The 20,031-nt window shown below is 38.5% G+C and overlaps 1 long non-coding RNA gene across 6 annotated transcripts in view; it reads left to right on the top strand.

Annotated features, from left to right (window-relative positions):
* Nucleotides 1-20,031, top strand: part of LOC116280637 (uncharacterized) — a 459,686-nt gene that overhangs the window by 70,486 nt on the left and 369,169 nt on the right. For 5 of the 6 annotated variants that reach the window (XR_012072591.1, XR_012072589.1, XR_012072588.1 and 2 more), the window contains exon 1: nucleotides 19,431-19,586. The exons of the other annotated variant lie outside the window; for it this stretch is intronic. This is a non-coding gene — a long non-coding RNA (uncharacterized lncRNA). Of the gene's footprint in view, nucleotides 1-19,430; nucleotides 19,587-20,031 lie in introns of those variants that run through there. 6 annotated transcript variants of the gene reach the window in all.

The following is a 20,031-nucleotide window of genomic DNA, read 5'->3' as shown; positions in this document are numbered from 1 at the left end:
AGAGACAAATGACCAAGCATACTAAAGATTTTTTATCCCTTCCCTTTGGGAGAGTACCCTAGGGAATAAATATCAGAAATACTAAGGCTGTGTCTACTTGTTCTACTGTCAACCTCCAAGGGCTGACTTTTGAAAAGTAATGCTTAGTATAGCAGTGAATTCTATATCAGCCTTATAATTGGGAAAAGCTTCTAAGAAAGATGGGATTGGAGGTGTAAGGCTTATACCTTATTGGTGGAAAAGCATGGTATTAGGCTGATGAGGGTAAAATAACTCTGCAGGGCATGGGGTTGAGGAGAGTTGACAACTAATTGATTAACAACTAACTTCCTGACAGAGTTTGAAGGATTATATAGAAAGTATGGAACCCAGCTGTTCTATACTTAATGAAGGCCAGACAAGAAGGAATGAACTGAACTTGAAGTAAGAATTGACAAAGGAGGTTCTTCAGTACTGGAAACTCCTATGAAAGGAGGGTCTGTCCTTGTCCCTTCAGACACACATACATGCTCAGCTGTTATTCTCAGTTGACGGAGTCCAGGCTGCAAGACCTTTTGAGGCCCTTCACAGTTTTATAGAAATTTGAAAACTAACGGAATTGAATTATGTGACTCTGAGAACAAAAAATTCTGGCAAATTATTCTGCCTTTCCAAACCCAAGGTCTTAAAGTCCTTTCAAAACAGTCAGGATATGCAAGTATCACTGGAAAGATAGTCTTCAGAGGCCTGTTACTTTCCTCTATTGTGAGCCAAATACTGAGTTTACAGCTCATCGGCAGACATCTGGTCATTTGCAATTAAGAGCAACAATTCACTCATCCATTCTTTTATTCATTTTTTTTAAACATTTTTGGAGTGACTAAGTGATAGATAGTCTGACTAATTTCAGTAAAGAAAAGAATAACTAAAAATTTCCAAGTATGTGCAATTATGTATATATATATATAATAAAGTAAGATCATTGCCCTCATTTGTACACAGCTGAGCTCTCCATCTCAGTTAATATACATAAGCCTGGAAAGAAATGGACAAGCATTTTGAATTCTATTATATAGAGAGTTTTGTATTCTAATTTGTTAACATTTTTTAAAGCATTGTCTGTTTCAGCAAACTGACATTGAAAATAAGATTTTTACTCGGTGGATACTAATTAGTGCTTTTCTCCATGGTAGAAATTAAGTTACTTTCATTTTTTCACTGCAATGTATGGTCCTTAGAATAGAAACTTAGAAGGAGAGTTACTAAGCCAAAGGGTAAGAACATTCTTAATGCTTGTAATGCCACCAGATTGCTATCCAGAAATTCCATCCGAAGTGTATGAATATCTTTTTCATTGTACTGTAACCAGTATTGACTGTTAACAGTGCTCAAGGTTTGGAATATCATTAAATGGTTTCTGATTAGAATAGGACTGAGGAGATTATTCATATGTAGACATGTTATTGTGGGTATACGGGACTACCTCCCAAGCTCTTAAACTAAATAAATTATTTAAAAAATGCCTTTGAAGTGGGGAGGGTATAGCTCAAGTGGTAGAGTGCATACTTAGCATGTAGGAGGTCCTTGATTCAATCCCCAGTACCTCCTCTAAAAATAAAGAAATAAATCCAATTACCTCCCTCCTCCCCCCACCAAAATAAAAGTTAATAATTAAATACTACAACAATAAACAAATAAAATATTAAAAAATGCTTTTGATTTCACTCACATTCATTCACTAATTTGACAAATATTACCTTTGTATTCAATAAGCTCCTTCTATGTGCCAGGCTGTGACCTCTATTGAAACACTTGGTGGTAAAATTTTCATGTTCAGGTCACTGTAATGTCTTAAGCTAGTTTACTGCATCAGCTTTTCTCATGTTCCCCCTGGATCCAGTGTTTCCTTTTCACTTTACCACTATGATGGTTAATTCTATGTGTCAACTTGACTCAGCCATAGGATGCCCAGAGATTTGGTCAAATATTATTCTGGTGTTTCTGTGAGGGTGTTTTTGGATGAGCTTAACATTTAAATCGGTAGAGTAAGTAGAGAGGATGGCTCTTCCTAGGTGGGTCAGCCTCATACAATCAGCTGAAGGCGTGATCAGAACAAGTGAGGCTGAGGCTCCTCTCCCCCTGTCTCCAAATAAGAGAGAACTTCTCCTGCCTAACTGCCTTTGGCCTGGAACGGCAGCCCTGGCTCTCCTGGGTCTCAGGCTCCGGAACATGAACTAGAACTACATCGCCAGCTTTCCTGGGTCTCCAGTTTGCAGGCAACAGATTGTGGAACTTCTCAGACTCAGTAATCCTGTGAGCCAATTCCTTATGATAAATCTGTCTCTGTCTCTGTCTTTCTCTGTCTCTCTGTCTTTATTTGTCTTTGTTTCTCTATCTAAGAGACATATATGTTTATATCTATATCCTATTGGTTCTGTTTCTCTGGAGAACCCTGACTAATACAACTACTATAGCTACAGTGATCTCTGCAAAAATCTAATAATTCTGCTTTCCCTCGAAATTATTTAGTGAGTTCCCACTGCTTTGCAGTAAACCTCAGACTACTTAACATCTTCATGAGTTAGCCCTTGTTTTCCTCTCCAGTCTCACTTCTTTACACACCTCCCTCATTTCCTACACTCTCTCTGTATTGTCATATTTCTATTTCCTTGAACTCTCCTGGCTTTGTCTGCACTCTGGGCCATCTCTTACGCTGTTCCAGCTTCTTAGTCACTCTCACTGTCTTTCCTTTGTCTCATTTCTGTCCATCCTATAGTTCTCAGCTTAGATAGAATGTCTTTTAGGAATCTCTTTAAATCCCTTAACTCTACTGAAGGTGCCCCAGCCACTTGCCCCAGGACACTTACTTTATACCATAGTTAGTTGCCTATTTCCTTACCTGACACTCCCATTGGTCTGTGAAGTCTGGAATGTTCCTGCCATTTTTACCCTGGAACCCAGCTTCTAACACGGTGCCTGAAGGCTCTTAATGGGCACGTTGAATAAATGACGTGAGATTTTTAGGGTTTCCTTCATTTGCTATATGAAATTTTGAGGCTGCAAATCAATTACTTTTTACTCAATAAAGCTGCTAACACTTTTAATAGACATGTCATGCCACTGACACTGCTCATAATATTAGACAAACGTAATTCCAGAAAATCAGCCCTCTGTCTAGTAGGTGGATTGTTTAGGTACAGTCATCCAGTACATTTGGCCTTACCAGTGATTCTTTTCCTATAACCATGGTCTGTATCAGTGATTCTCAACTGGGGACAGTTTTACACCCCCAGGGGACATTTCGCAATATTTGGGGACATTTTGATTGTCACGACTTCGGGCTGGACTTGGGGATGCTTCTGTTTTCTAGTGGCTAGAGGCCAGGGTTCCTGCTCACTAGTCAACATTGCACCTTGCAGCCCACACAGCAAAGACTTACCAGGCTCAAAATACCTATGGGGCTGAGGTTGAAAAGCCCTAGTCTATACCAACCCAGAGAAAGTTCCTGAAGAGCGAGCTGTCTCGTGTGATGGTCGTGCTTAGTTGCTTGATGCCTGTGTTCTTCTCTGACTGTTGCATATTACCTGACCATTAAAGGAACAGCCAAAGAAGGGAACTGGGCAGCCAAATGATACACAGTATTATTGCATGGGAGCTGTTTTGGTGCTGTATTTTAACTCATTAACATTTAAAAATTGTTCTGCAGCAGAAAAATAATTATGTCCTTTTAATGTTGAAACAGAATCCATTTTTCCAAGCATACTTTTTTTTTAAGGGCATATTGCTTAAACACCAACTGTTTTACAAGCTCAGTAATCACATTGCTGTTGAGTTTATTGTGTTTTGCTAGGACGCACTTTACAGTGTGGAAAATGCATTTTAAAGTTATTCTTCTGGGTGCAGTTACGGAAAAGAACAAAGGTATGCTTAACTTTTGTAAGTGAAGTTAGCTGCATAGTGACCCCCTCTGGCAGATGAAAGGTGCAGTGGTTTCTCCAGGTGGTTTCTAGAAAGTTCAGTGTCTGAGTTTTTGACCTTCAGTGGAAAGAATGAGGAAACTAAGGAAACAAAACTGAGAAAATTGAAGGGGCTCTGAAAACTTCAGTCTCTTTCAGGAGAATCATTTATTCTGTTCATAATATTATGAACAGTAGTTCTGTTGTGGTCCTTCAGTATCCACTCCCATCACCCTTTAAAACGTCAGCTCTTGACCTGGTTTCATGGACCTGCATATCCACATGTAAAATGTAGACAAGATTGTTCTGTATGCAAATTTAAGAATTTTTCAATTAGAGGGGTTCACAGCTTCATCAGAATTTTGCAAGGATCGTGACTGCAAAAAGTTTGAGACGGTTCTTTAGGAAATGCACGTGTCCTTGTCAGGTTTTTGACATTTACGTGACTTTAGTAGTTGGTGTAGTGATTAACAGGGAGCTGCTTAACCTCTGGTGAGGTCCCTTGCAACAGTCTGCTTTGTAGACCTGGTGTGGGGTGCCTGGGACATAAAGTTTGCTTTGTTCTTTCATTCTTAAGCTACACAAATGGGCCCTGAGGGTCACAATCTCTACACTGAGAGATGACATTCAGATTTTCACTTTCTCTTGTTTGCCAAAAATGAGTTGTAACTCTTGATTCATCTGACTCTGCCTTTGTTTGATTCTTTTTAGCCTTAAAATAACCTCATTTAAATTACACAGATCTTTTTTTATATGGGGTATAATGTAGTTTGGGGATAAATATGACGGAAATTTGTACATAATAAAAAGGATAGCAGTGCAGCTTCATGTGTCTTCTCTCCGTGAGGGAATGCAGGTCTGGTCTTGATTACCTTGAAGGCTCACTTATATGCTCTTCAAAGGATTAAAGCTGGTCTCTTTCCAGGGGCACTGCCATCTCTATCTGTCATCAGCCTGTAGGTGGAACCAAGGGGGAGGGCAACAGTAGCTCTTGCAGTTTACTTTGGAAACATGCAAATTTGCTTTCTCCCATGACAAAATTACGCAAGAGCCGGACACACATTAATCCTCAATTTCCCCTTCTTAAGAAGTTGCCAGTTGTGCCTGACTCTCTATTCTTGTGCAGTTTGAGCAGTGCAGTTCTCTAGACTGCTTTCGATGGGGGTTGGGCAAGGCAGAAGGGACTGCTGTGTTATTAATATAATGTTTTCCTACCCTCGACATTTCTGTGTTCTTGAGAGAGGATTATGTGATTTAAGTTTGTATAGTCACAATTCAGTGAGGGCTCCTAGACTCATAAATAGGTAAACTCCGATCATCAGAATAATAAAAGGTGTCAAACTTATTTTAAAACAAACTGACTATAGAAAGGCCCTAAATAAATCTATTTTGAAATGGATGCATTCTACTATGAGACGTATTCATTGTGGATTGGAAGTACTTATTCAGTGCTATGCTCAGAGAATTTTTTCTTTATATTAGTTCCTGATTGTAAATCATGGATTTATAATGTTTAATCTATGCAGAAATTGATGAATATAAATCTTAAATGATTGTATTAGTATAGCACTATATTTTCCTCAATCTCTTATTAAGGAAATTTCTTCTGAGGATATTGGAAGATCAAATACCATGTCATATAATGGTCTAACATGAAACTGAGAGTTAAATGTGGATCATCAGTATGACAACTCTGATGCAATCTTTCTTTTTAACTTAAGTGTCTTCAAAAAAAAATCTTAAAACTTTTTTGCTTATAGGGGCCATGGTTCAGAATACATTATGGCTTGGGTAAACTATGAGGAGACCCTTGTGTTTAATAATGACTTTAGCTTAGGAGAACAGTGGAACTCTGGAGATAACTCAATCCAACTTTTGCAAGTGCGGAAGCATTTGGGAGCAAAGCTAATTAGGGTTTTAGCTGCATCAGCATTAGGTAACAGGTACTAAGCTCCAACGTCATCCTGGTTGCTCTACTGGGCATCGCACCAAGTTGGTTAAACAAACACAACGGCAACCACGTCCAATTATCTACTTAAGGTCAGAACATGCCCTTTTGACATAATTTACATCAGTGAAAGTAGTATACCAATAACTGTTAATACAATATGTTGTAACAAAGAACATACTCCTTCAAATTGTGTTATTCTTAAACTACACCAATCTAAGGAATCTTCTCTTCTTTAATGTTTTAATTTAAAAAATTCTTTAAGTATTTATTGAGTGCTCACTCTTTCTCTCTGTCTACATACTACATAGACCATGTAGCACATGAAATTTGCTCTCTCACAACTTACAAAGTAGTTGGGATAAAATATACACCATGAAAAACTAGATAAAGAAGCATGTTAGTGTACTATTTAAGGTAATAGTTTTTAAGATGACAATGCAAAAAATGTGACAAAGTAAGACATATTTAATTGCGATAGGTTTCAGGGACAGAGAGAGTGCACTTTAGGCAACGGTGGAGATTTTATTGGCGTGAGGAAGCAGGATTTAAGTTTTCGTTTGAAGAGTGTGTGGGCTCTCAATAGGTGAAGTAGAGAAGAGAGGCCTTTCTGTTTTAGAACAGCTCAAAAAAATGACATTGTGCTGTGTGGTTGGAGGACAGTGAAGAAAGGAGTTCAATTGTGGTGAAAAATTTGTGAAGCTAATTCAGCCCAAGTAGGTTGGATTCTGACTATCGATGACCTTGAATGACAAACTAAGGAGTTTGCATTTAGCTTCTATTCAATTCGGAGCCACTGAGGATTATTCAAATTTCCTATGCCTCCTTGTGTTCTTTCAGTAACCTTATGCATGTCAGTGTCTCCTTCTGGTATTGGAATGTAGGCCCAGAGAATGTACAAAAATCGCTCAGTTAAATGAAGTTAGGATTCCATGTCAGCAAGAAACAACAATGAAATTACTTTTTCCTAAGCTAAAACAACTGATAGCATATCCTTCCCAGGAATGAGCCAGCCATGGGTATGCTGTTCTCCAGCAATCGTTGTCTAAACACACCACTCCGTTCACCAAGGTCTCTTGTGTACACAGTGCTGGTTGAGATGTTTGTTTTAACCCACAGATAGCTGCACATTACACCTGCCATCAATCACCAGTTCTAGGTGTGTCTCTTAATTACCATTTAAAGGTCTTCTGAAAGTGACTTACATATATTATGGCGCTCTTTTTTTCACAGGTGAAAATCCTTGTTCTCAGCTAGAAAAGGATGCTGACTATGGACTATTACATTCTTTTTAAAGTTATCTCCCCATTCGAAAGAGTCAAGAATTGTCAGTGTTGCTCAGGATTACAATTCCATTTGTAAGGGCTTGCAATAGATCTCTTTAAAACAGGAGAAGCCGTGCTTTTCTAATGGCAGGGACCAGAAGATTTCATTACCCAGTGTCTAATTTTTCAAAAACAAGAAGGCAGGTCCTACAGATTATAATCTGATGACAATGAGGTTACTTCTAAGCAAAATTCTAGAATGATTTATTCAACTATATATTTTTTGTGTTTAGATCAACCTTTGATCACCTTCAGCTAATTTACGAGAAATATCTTATCTCAAACTGAACTTGTAGCCTGTTTTCCTTTATTCAAGTCTTCTTTTCTATGATCTATTTATTTACTTAACAGATATTTAGTAAGTCCAACTCTATAGCCGGCACAATACTAAGATGCACACACACATATATATATAATATATAAGGTATATATATATATTTATATATACCCTGATGCACAAAAGGCATGGCTCCTACCCCAATTGAGTTTATGTTCACTAGGAGCAATGCACTCAAACAAAACTGAAAACAAACAATACAAGCACCCTGCAGAAGTAAACACATGACATAAAAAATAATTTTAAAATGCCAATATATCTATGATGGAACCAAAAAAGAGATAAAGGTTAATGGAGACCTATAGGTGTTGTTGGTGCTCAAGATCTTTTATATATTGAAAGCCATATGTTATTTAACTTCCTTATTTAGGGTAGACTGATTTGTGGTAAGTGGACTCAAAATGTCTTAGGCTTAACACAGTAGAAATTGGCATCCACTCTAGTAACGGGCTGGGTCAGTATTCAGGCTGGCAGGGTAGCTCTGCTCTATGCAGCTACCCAGAGGCCCCTGGCTTGTTCAACACCATAGCTCTGTCGTACCCTGGAATGGAGTTTCTCAACCTTGACGCTATTTGTTTCAGGGGGCTGTCTTGTGTGTTGAAGGATGTTTAGTAGTATCCTTGATCTCTAACCACTAGAAACCAGTAGCACTTTCCCTGTCCTACCTTGAGACAATCAAAAATGTCTCTAGCCATTGCTAGATATCCTTGAGTGGACAAAATATTCATTGCTCTGGGGCCTCACTGTCATTTGTCCTTTGCAGGCGAAGTGAAAGACAGCAAAGAAGAGGCATAGCCATTCTCTTTCAAGCTCAGGTCTGGAAATGAGAGGTATCCCTTCCACTCATATTCCTTTAATAGAGAGACCTAAGTCATGTAGCCACATCTAACTCAAGGGGAGCTGGGAAATCGGATCTAATCACACGCCCAGCTACAGTCTTGTTCTTACAGAAGGGAAAATCCCCAGATTTTGATGGACTAGTAGTGGCCTCTGCCACACATTTCAAGGAATTGAGAACTATAATTTTCTTATAGTTTGAGAATCAGTGAACTCTTGTGGTCAGCTTGTTGTACCTGTGGAATATTTGTGTTATACGTGGTGAAAGAACGGCTTTGTCCTTGGATCAGCTTCTGCTCCTGTTTTCTTCCCAGTGTTTAGTTCAGAGTCAGCTGTAGGCTACGGGCCTAGTGAAAGTCACTGCAATCCCGAGAAAGCTCTCAAAAGCCTGTACTGAGGCACTTTCACATTGATTACAGTGTTACCTTGAATATGTCTGGTTTTAACTACTGCATTTTAAAAGTACATGGAGAAAACACTACTAGCCTAGAGGAAAACAACAAGAGCCATTACAGAAAAAAGCAGATGAAAGGTCTTTGGGTATTGAGATGGTAAATATCTTTGGCTATATAAAGGGGTTGTATGTTTTTTAAAGGTGAAGCTGTAAAATTATTTCCCATGGAAAACTAAAGTGTAACACTTACACAACTATTAGAGTGGATTCATTTTTTTATTAAGTGTGAATGAAGAATTTAAATATTGTGGCAATACAAAGTAGAGTGGATGTTCTTGAAGAGAGAAAGAAAGCAGAAGAAAAGAAGAAAAAGAAGGAAGAGGAGGAGCGGGAGTGTCTCCTTAGTGGTATGTTCAGCTATTCATGCAGGCAGGACTGAGTCAGACAGATTACTCTTCAGTCCTCCCTTCTGCCTTCCCAGTATGAATACAGCCCACATATTGACTTGAACCTGAGTTAAATGAACATCTTCATTCTGGCCCTTGTGATCATTCCAGAAAGTTGATTCCTTTGAGAGAAGAGGTGTTGGATAGCCCTGGCTATCCTGAGGGATTTAGTGTAGTTCCTGCTCTCTTCAGTGAGATTACTTGGAACTAGGCTTCTTATTCCTGTCCAGAAATGATTTTTTTTTTTTGCATTAATGAAATCTTGTCATTCTGGGTATTTTTGTCAGGTAGTTATAGAATACACTTTTAGTTAAACAGTGGGTATATTTTTAATATTAAAAACTTACACTCTGACTAAAATGATTTCATTGTACATTTCCAAGGAAAGGCTTCGTATCACACATGTTCATATAATCACGTGCCGGAACTTCAAAATCCACCTCCATTCCATTTTTAACTTAATATGTTCTCTTTGGCAAAATGTGTGAGCTAGAAGCCTACTTCCCAGATCTGCTCTTTCATCTGGAACTAAGATTCTTATTAAGAAACTGTCCTACAGACTCACCATTGGAAAACATCCCTCTTTAGGGCGTACCTTGGCACTTACAGACTCATGCAGAGCAACAGGATGTGACAATTTAGGACAAAAAACAATGGTATATATTGTACTACAATAGAGTTTGACATGCTAGAAGCAATTTGAAGGAGCCAAATGTAATTTGCCAAGGCACTTGTCCTGTAAGGAGTCGGCACTGATTTTCCTGATACACTGGTAGCATGTTTAGCTCAAGCAAGAAATGAAGACTTAATTTTTTTCTTTATTTGTAAAAGGTAGCAACTGGTTAGAATTTTTGATTGCTTAATTTGTAGAAGAATGGACACAGGGTAGTCCATAGTTGCAGAGAATACATTTCAGTGGGTTAGCTTTTTACCCAGGATATTAATTATGCAATGATTCTGAAAGCAAACTGGATCTTCAATGAAGAAAGGAAGCACATGGGGAAAAATATCTTCCTAATGGTGGGAGTATATGAAAGAGCACACTGTTAAAATGATTGTTTATAATATCCCTATTTCCCACAGTGCATGTTCCAAACTTTCTCACTTATTTCGAGATCTCAGCCTATGTTCTCTGTATTCCCCAGCTCTGTTTCCTCTGCAGTTTACCTTAGACATTCCATCTCAAGCTCCTTCAATTTTACACCCTTGAAATTCATCTTTTTCTTTCCTCCTGCTCTTTCTTGGTTCTGAGGAACAAGTCTTCTCCTCTTCCCTCCTTTATTTGTAACTTCAATGTCGTATTTCATACATCTTCCAGGACACTAGTACTTTTAACTTCATTTTTCAGTGGTCTTCCCCCAACCTTTTTCAATCTACTTGGACTTTTTTTTCTCATTCCCTTCTTGAAATTTGCAATCTCCAGTACCCCATCACTCAGTAATTCTTTAGTCTTTGGCAAATAAAGTTCTATATGGTAGCATCCCAGTTTTTTCACACACCTGCAAGCCATTCTGTTTCATACATTTTCCTCTTCCAACCTTGCAAAAGTAGGTGTTTTCCAAGGTTCAGTCCTTGATCATCATCAGTCTCCCTGATTCTTCATACTGGCAGTATTAGGGACACTCAACTCTTATCTCAAGGTGGATAATTAGTGATGATGTTATTGCCACACTATATTTTACTGGAGTTCTGCTCCATGCTGTCAACTGCCTGCTGCAAATCTCTAAAGGCAGCATGTTCCAAACAAAAACACAATTTCTTCTCTAACCACTTCCCCAGACTTTCTCATATTCCTGACTCCCTCAGTTTCTGCTAAGTTCTTGCTAAGTTCTTGCTAAGTTCTCAACAGTTTCCTTTCACTGCCTCTCTCTCATCACTCTCTTCACCTCTTGGTGCATTCTTAGTTAAAATTGGTACTATTTTACTCATTTTCTAAATAATCTTTCTGCCTTCTGTATTCTTTTCCTTCCAATTTATTATTTTTTTTACTCTCATCAAATTAGATCCCTAAATTATTGTTTTACTTAAAAGTTTCGGTGGACCGTTGTTACGCACTGAGTGTAATTGAAAACTCCTTAGTTTGGCATTGAAGTTGTCCTTTCTCTCTCTCTTTTTTTGTAACTGAGTTATAGTCAGTTTATAATGTTGTGTCAGTTTCTTAAAGTTGTCCTTTCTTGCTGCAGTGGGAGATAATAATACTTCCTAAATGTCCTTAGGAGATTAACTGACCCACCATGAAATCAGGAAAACAAAAAGAGTTGACTGGGACTACGTGTTCCCCTCACTTATGTGCCATGGTTGTCATAATTCTGCTTTGAAATACTTTATTAAAACCATCGGTTATAGAATTTCATTTGGAATTGATGTCAGTTTGGTAGCGATCATCATTGTTTATCAGTTTAGACTGACAAGTTTTCTTATTATTTGCCCTCAATCACAGTTGTCCTTTGTGGCTAGAGTTAACTATTTAAATTCCTTTTTAAGTATAAAAGCAAAATATTCTTTGCTCTAGTAGGATGGTTGTCTTCATTTGAAATGAAAACCACAGCTGAAATGATAATTGTCTTTCCAGGAGTATTAACAATGATGAAAGTAATATATGATACTCAGATTATAATCAGGTAATTTTTCTACCAGTTAGAATAAATTATGGTTTTGGTAACTGCCATGTTGGTTTTTAAAAATCCGTTAATCCAAAAACTCAAAAGCATTTAAAGACACATACAACCTTCATTCCCTGCTTATTTAGGAAACAGGTGCTTATGGAGGTCATTTAGAAAAGACAACAATCATTGTCACTTCAACAGCTTTTGCATGCTCTTACCCACTAAATTTCCTAACCAGACAAAACTAGAGCTATAACCTGGAAAGGGATCCCTTTCTAAATCATTTTATATGAAGTATTTAATTCACTATGCTTTTTGGTAAATGGGTTGGAATGTATGCCTCAAACTGTCACTTCTTGAAAATGTACTTGCCCCAGAGAAGATTGCTGATGTCACGGTTAGGAGTCCACATCCTGGGAGAGGTTTACAGTTGAAGCAGAGGTGTATCTGATTCAGCCCTGAGGCAGAAAAACTGGACAAAGCAGTTTTTTCCCCTTCCTTTTGTAGAGTGTGTGATCTGCGCAACAGCTTTGGCTTGGCAAATAGGGAAGTGTCAGCGCTAAATCAGCTTCAGCCCGTGTTTCCCAACCCAAATCCAGGGCCACTTTACTTCAAGTGAAATACACACACAGAGCAAACATTCTCAAGGTCAGTATACGTGTTCTTTGTTTTTCCACTGTGAGAATCATCCTTCTTGTTCAGAAAGAGGCATAGCACTCATTCATGCTTCAGAACAGTAAACTCCGTGGGGGAAAAAAAATGTTCAAAGAACCACTCCTTTTTTAAAGAGAAGATGTTATGCAATCAATGTTTCTGGAACAATCAAATACGGGGGGTGGCAGCCCAGGTTTACCTTCCTGAGCACATGGTTGGCAGTCTATTTGTGGGATGGCCAGATTTCTATGGCATAAGGAAGTGAACAATTGAAGCAAGTAACTATATAATTCAAGCAATATTCCATGACTTTCTTTCAATTATAGTGTTTCAAGCAGTGGTAGGGTTGAGGATTGAGTCATTTGGATTTTTCCTTCCTTTTCTATTTTCTTTTGGTGGAACAAGTAGCAGTTAGATGATGTGCTTTTTTGGGTGTGTGTATATATACGTATTGATAGTGTTGCTCCTATGATTATATTGTGGTTCAGCACAGCTTGTTTTTGTGTAAACGAGATTCAGCAACGTGATAAAGAAGACTTGAATTGTCCCCCTGCCTGTTTTGTAGTGGAGGTTCCTTTCCCTCTATCTTATGCTATTAAAGACAGATTCATGGTTACACATGGATAGGTCTTTTACAGGCACAGGCTCAGTAATACCTCTGGGTTCTTCTCCACTTCTCAGTAATGAAGGCTGTCTTATTCTTTCCTTTCAGGTTGTGACACTTCACATCCCTTACCTTTCCCCTCCTTAGTTTTATGTAAATTGTGTGTCGATAATGGAATGAAATGGTTTCCATGGAGCTGAACAAATATAGGTCATAGTGTAAGGAACTCTTCCTCTCTTGAGGTACACAGGTGAATTTGCATATAATTTTAATTATTCAGTTTTATAAGTAGGACTGAAACCATGAACAAAGTTGAGTTTCTTGTGAAGTAGACCTTCACTTTCCCTAATAAAATATGTATATATAGATATAATAAAAACTCAAGCTGCACAAAACAGTAGAACTTAGTAGAGAGAAAAATCAGATAGGAAATCTCTTTTTTAAAAAATATATTCTATTACCTACTAGCTGAATGACTTTTTGGTGCATCAGCTTTAAGTCTCTTAACGCACTTGTCTTTTTAAGCCTTCCTTATGTCTAGACTACTTTCCTTTATTTATATATTAATTCATTGATGCAATAAATATGTGGACTTTGGATCTAGATAGTCCTGGAGTTGAATCCTAGTTGCACTCCATACTAACTTGCATTTGGGAAAGTTAGCGAACCTTGCTGAATATGAATTTCTTCATGGGTGAAGATGGGATGATTATGCTACCTTTACAAGGTTGCTGTGATGTGGAAGGATATGTGTAATAAATGACTTGATCCAAGGCCTGGCTCATGATAGGTGCCAGAGTGGCCATTAGAAGGCAACTTGCAGACCTCCAGTTATAGGGAGCATTACTGAACAAGAACATCAACTTTTGTGATTTGAAATCCACCAGAGCATTGGCAATGAAGCCATGTGTAGGCTGCGTCTAGCCAGTGATTGGGTGTATCAGTGAGAATAAGGAAGGCTCATTCCTGGAAGACAAGGGCCTCTTTAGCATGATTGCTTTGGCTCAAGGATACCATCATGGCTTTGACCTTGCTGAGCCTTCCTTTCACAGCAGGGCAGTGTAGGACACTTCTACCCAACCTTGCTTCCTTCTCTTTCACTTGCACTGTAGTATGAAGGCTCTCCTGGCCTCTTCTGGCTCCCTCCTCATGTTCTGTCACAGATGTTTCTCTGAATAAAATCCTTGCATCTTGATGTCTGCTTCTTGGAGAACCCACACTAATACAAATGCTCATTAATGATAGTTTTTTCAAAGATTGTTTTTATTACCTAGTATGTGCAAAGCATTTTCTTGGGCTCAGGGCAGGATACAAAGCTGAATTAAACATATTTCATCATTTCAAAGAAGTGGGAGAATGATACAGACACATGGTATCTTAAGGCTAAAAGATACAACATTGAAAACCTTTACTCCTTTGATGAAAAGTGCCATAAAAATTAATGATGGACAAAATAAAATTAAAGGGCACCTTTTAAAATAATGTCATTTAGAAATGTGACACGAGTGCATTTCTAGTTTCCTAATATAAATATGCTCTAGCATAATTCCTCAGGCAAATGTTTGTGAAAGAAATTTTCAATGAGGGATTTACAATATGGGCTTAATTTACTCTAAAATATGCTATGTATTTTGATAATCATAGTTCTGTCAGAACTATGAGAAGGTTGGTAGTGGAAAGAGAAAGAGGCTTGGATTAAACTGACTTCTCCTATTTACTGTGACCTTGGGTCCCCTATAGGCTCCTTATATTTCTTTTTTTTTTTAAATTGAAATACAGTCAGTTACAGTGTGTCAATTTCTAGTGTACAGCACAATGTCCCAGTCATGCATAGACATACATATATTCATTTTCATATTCTTTTTCATTATAGGTTATTGCAAGATATTGAATATAGTTGCCTGTGCTATACAGAAGAAACTTGTTTTTTAAAAATGTATTTTTATATATAGTAGTTAACATTTACAAATATCAAATTTCCAAGTTTATCCCTTCCCACCCCCTTTCTCAGGTAACCATAAGATTGTTTACTATGTCTGTGAGTCTGTTTCTGTTTTGTAGATGAGTTCATAGTGTCCTTTTTTCTTCTTTTTTTTTAGATTCCATGTATGAGTGGTATCATATGGTATTTTTCTTTCTCTTTTGGCTTACTTCACTTAGAATGACAGTCTCTTGTACAATGGAATACTACTCAGTCATACAAAAGAATAAAATAATGCCATTTGCAGCAACATGGATGGGCCTAGGGGTCCTTATGTTTCTTATTTGTCAAGATGAGTTTGAACTAGATGAACTAGATGAACAAAAAGACCCATACTCTCTGAACTTCTGAATTCAATAGTTCCTTCTGACAGATTGATAGGGTGATGATTAAGATATCAAGATATCTCATTTTGAGGGGGAGGCGGGTATAGCTCAGTGGTAGAGTGCATGCTTAGGATGCACAAGTCTTGGGTTCAATCCCCAATACCTCCATTAAAAAATAAAAAAAAACCCATTTTATTAAAGCTTCCATAACTGATTTGAGCATCCCCATTGCTAAACTTTGGAGAGGAGTTTCTGGAAGGAAAATCATCTTTCCTCTTCCTCTTCTTACTGGCTCTCAAGAAGCAAAGATATATATATGTGTGTATGTGTGTGTGTGTGTGTGTGTGTATGTTTTGGGAAAATTTTGCTTTTAGTTTGATAGAAAAGAATCATTACATATTTCTCTTAAACTTTGGTGATTTAATTTTTTTTAACTGAAGTGTAGTTGATTTACAATATTGTATTAGTTTCAGGTGTATAGCAAAGTGATTCAGTTATAAATATAAATATGGATATGTATTTTCAGATTCCTTTCCATTATAGGTTATTACAAGATATTGACTATAGTTCTCTGTACTATAAAGAAAATCCTTGTTGTTTATCTGTTTTATATATATAGCGATGTGATCTGTTAATCCCATACTCCTACTAATTTATTCCTTCCCTTCTTTTGGTAACTATGTTTGTTTTCTTTGTCTGTGAATCTGTTTCTGAAAATAAGTTCATTTGTATAATTTTTTAGGTTCCACATATAAGTGGTATCATGTAATATTTGTCTTTTATTGTTTGACTTACTTGACTCAGTATGATAATCTATAGGTCCAACTGTGGTATTTTAATTTTTAATAATTATTTTTTAAAACCGTATAGAGCACTGGAGACATAACATTAATTTTCACTCTCCAAAGCAATATAAGAGGGAAGCATATGTTACTATTATAATTTTATAGATTAGGATTTTAAGAAGCCCAAATTTCCCTGGCTTTTTCAGCTTCAGAAATAGATCTGATACATGCTGATTTCCAGTTTCCATTTGATTCGACAGATATTTCCTGTATTGAAGAAAATTGTGTTAACAAGTCCAAATATCTTGAATTTTTGCCTTTCATCACAATTCTGTACACCAGAGAAGGGCCTTAGTAGCTTGACTGTGTGATACACATACCAAAAGGAGGGATTAATGAGAATTATCATCCATGGTGTAAAATAGCTCAGTTATTTCAATCAGCAATGATTGTTTTTAGCCCCAAAGTTCATAAGTAGACTTAGTAAGTTCATGTTTGAGGCAGAAAGTTTCCAATCTTCGTAACTTCCCTATCTTTCTCTGCAACTCCAAGGTAACACTGTACATTAACTTGGAGATTGCTCTGAGTGCTTTGGCTACTGAGGAGCATCAGGACTGTTGAGTCAGAGACTTGAGTATATTTCAGACTTACCCTCCCCAGCTCATTCCCTTCTGACCGGACTCCACCAAAACCTATGGCCCGAGACTGCCTGCCTCCTTCTGTCTACGCTTACTATCTTTGTAGACTCTACTTGGGCTCCTTCACAGTATCCAAACTTTTTTCTGCACTAAATATTAAAGTTGCATACCCCCCAAGTCGTCCTCTTGCTTCTGCTGGCCATGCTGTTATGCAAAGTCTCTACAGGTTGACCCTACCCACCATAGCACTGATGTTTAGGACTTGAAGAACCTTCCTCTCAACAAACCATTTGTGTAAACTTGAGTTCTTCTTAAATATGTCCGTAAAGGTTTTTTTTTTCTTCAATGAATGTATAAAATCAGAAATACACTTATCAGCCTAGGTACTATCAGCCTAATTCTGGTACGAAATTGTGTCCCTTATTCCTTAAGCCTGTGGCATCATTCTAGAACTTTTGTATATATTTCTTCTGGAGCTCTTATATCCACCTTTGAAGTTCCCAGCATCTCATTGTGTATTTGAACTCTTTAGGTCTTTGTTCTTCAGGTGAATCTGCCCTCAAATCCTGATCAGAAAAATTTGTCCATAGCCTCTTCTCTATAATTTTGGGTGAGAAGCTTCTGTGGGCTCTTTTTGTAATATATTCCAACATCTTAGAAAACCTGCTGACTGGGAATTCTGACATCTAATCTGAACATCCTGTTTTGGAACCTATTGTTGACCCTAATTAGCCATTGGTCAAATGACATTATTTAGATTCTTAGCTTTGTGAGGAAAGAGGAGGTATCTTCACATGACTGTGTGACAGACTGACATGCATTAAACATGTGAATAATATTAGTATTTCTATTAAATACATTGGTGTGAACCAAATAAAAAGTAGAATATTCCTATTACCTATGTAGCTACCTGGGTAACAGGAAAGGCTAGCATCTTTTTGTAAAGACCTGTTAGCACGGCAGTTCTTAGTCTTGGCTGTATAATAGAATCACTTGGAGTGCTTTGAAATAATTGTGATGTCCTGGTGTCACCCCAAACTAATTAAATCAGAATCTCTGAGGAGTGAGGGGATATGGGGCCCAGGCATCAGCATTAAAACTCCTCAGAAACTCTCATATACAACCAGAGCTGAGAACCACTAGTTAGAGAAATATCAACTAATTTCTAACAATTTTCTTTATAAGTTGGTGCTGAATAGTTGGATTTCTCTGCTTGAAGGTCCTCTCCTGAGGAATTGCTATGGGCTCCTGGGACTTTAATTCCACAAAGCACACCTTGGGGTATGAAACCACCTTTGTGTGTGCTGCCAGAGAGCTGACCTGACCAGTTGGTTAAGGCAAACAGAAGGGAACTGTTCCCTGAGCTTCAGGTTCCCAGGAGTGGAGTGAAATCAGTTTGGACTGCCACAAGCTTTAGTTTAGGAACGAAAGTCAAGAGAAAAGACTCCACGGGTCAGCTCCTCCTCTTCTTTCACATACCTGCAGATACTTCTTTCTATAACCCCAGGGTTCAGACCACTCATTTATTTCTCAAGGGCCCCCTCTGGCAGTTAAGTCTGACTAACACCTCCTGCCAGTTGAACTGACAGGTATGGTATGCCAACAGAAATTATTAACAACAATATAATACATTGACATGCAAAAAATAAGAAACTGAAAACAAACAAAACAAAAGCAAAACGTTTGCAAATCCATTAACACCTGAGTAATATACATTTGGATGAATAAACAGATGGCTGGCCTGTATCAGAATCACTCCCTGTAAATCACTGCTTCCCCTCTGCCCACGCTGTTGATTCCTTCCTCAGGGCTGGAGCTTGGTTCTGAGCCTATGGGGCTGGCCTGTCTTGGTCTGGTCACTGGGACCTGTCAGTGTCATGCCCTTCCCCTCAAGGGCAAACACCAGGTCACAAGGCAGACGTGGCTGACTGATAGGCTGAGATTTTGATCTCAGCCCCCAGGAAGGATGGGTGGCCTTGGGGTGGCAGACTGCCAGAGGACAGCCTCCTCTGGGACCTCAGTGTGTACTGCAAACATGATCACTTTCTATGTGTTCTACAACATGAAAAAGATTGGGAGGTATATGTTTTCATGTCAAAACTGGATTATTTTTCTACTTAGTAAATTCCACTTACTAGAAAACAAAACTCTATATTTTGTCATTTAAACCTTGTCATGCAGTGATTACATGTTGGACAGTAATGAGACTTGATTTCCATGAAGGTATCCTTTCCAACATTTCTCAGGAAGTTTGTTTTTCGAATCCTGAATCTGCCAACCCTTTTGAGTTGGGCCCCAGCAAAGGTCCTCTGCCCAGTGTTGCTCTCACTAATAGAATGAGACTGAGTTCAGTTCAGAAGAGAAGGAAAGTTTTATTCTTTGATTACAGAATGGATAGACGTTAGCTCGACTAGATAGGTGCTCTCCCCACTGGCCCTGGGTGGGGCAGCTTTATACAGTTCTCGTCAGCAGGGAGAGGGGAGCGCTTGCCGATCCAGCGCAAGCGCAGATGTGCCGCTCCTGCGTAAAGCGCAGCTGTGCCGCTCCAGCCTCCAGATCGCACGCAGTGCCGGGCGCAGCCGCCCTGCACACAGCCCGCTGCCGCCATCTTGAGCTGAGGCGTCGGTCGCTGCGCGCGGACCAGTGAACTGAGGTGTCGGACTCAGCGGTTTTGCGCAAGGAACTCTGGTCTGAAGGGCTGCCTGCAAGGCCACTGCCGTGGCCCGCTGTGAGCAAGGGCAGTTGGATGAAGCACAAAGGAAAAAAAAAGGTTACACTTTATTTTATTACCCAGATTCTATTTTTATTTCCCGGGAATTGTTAATGGGCTTTTGCTGGTGATAAATCCTCAGAAAAAAATCAGTTCAGAATTCAAGATGAGAAAAAATAAGCATTATAATTCTCCCAAGAGAATGAAAGCTTTATAATCAAGAAGTTCTTGGTTTGAGGGTGTCCACTGATGTTAAGTCAAAAGCAAGGGCAGGGAAACACTGACAAGGCTGTTGGAGGGCTCCAGATACTGGAACTGGAACAAGGGGGAGAGCAGTGGTCACCGTTTTATCAGTCAGTCTTGCTTGCGGTTGTTGCCCAGTTATCTGTGTGTTTGTGGCCCTACTGCTGACAAAACCATTTTTGCAAATAAAACAAATGTTAGTAAATTTATGCACATAGTGTATTTTATATAAGTTCTTTGAGTCTTTGAGTGCTATTCCATG

This window comes from Vicugna pacos, chromosome 5, assembly GCF_048564905.1.
Source record: "Vicugna pacos chromosome 5, VicPac4, whole genome shotgun sequence".
NCBI lineage: Eukaryota > Metazoa > Chordata > Mammalia > Artiodactyla > Camelidae > Vicugna > Vicugna pacos.
Note: the sequence above shows the minus strand (reverse complement) of the source record. Positions and strands in the feature narration are given on the sequence as shown.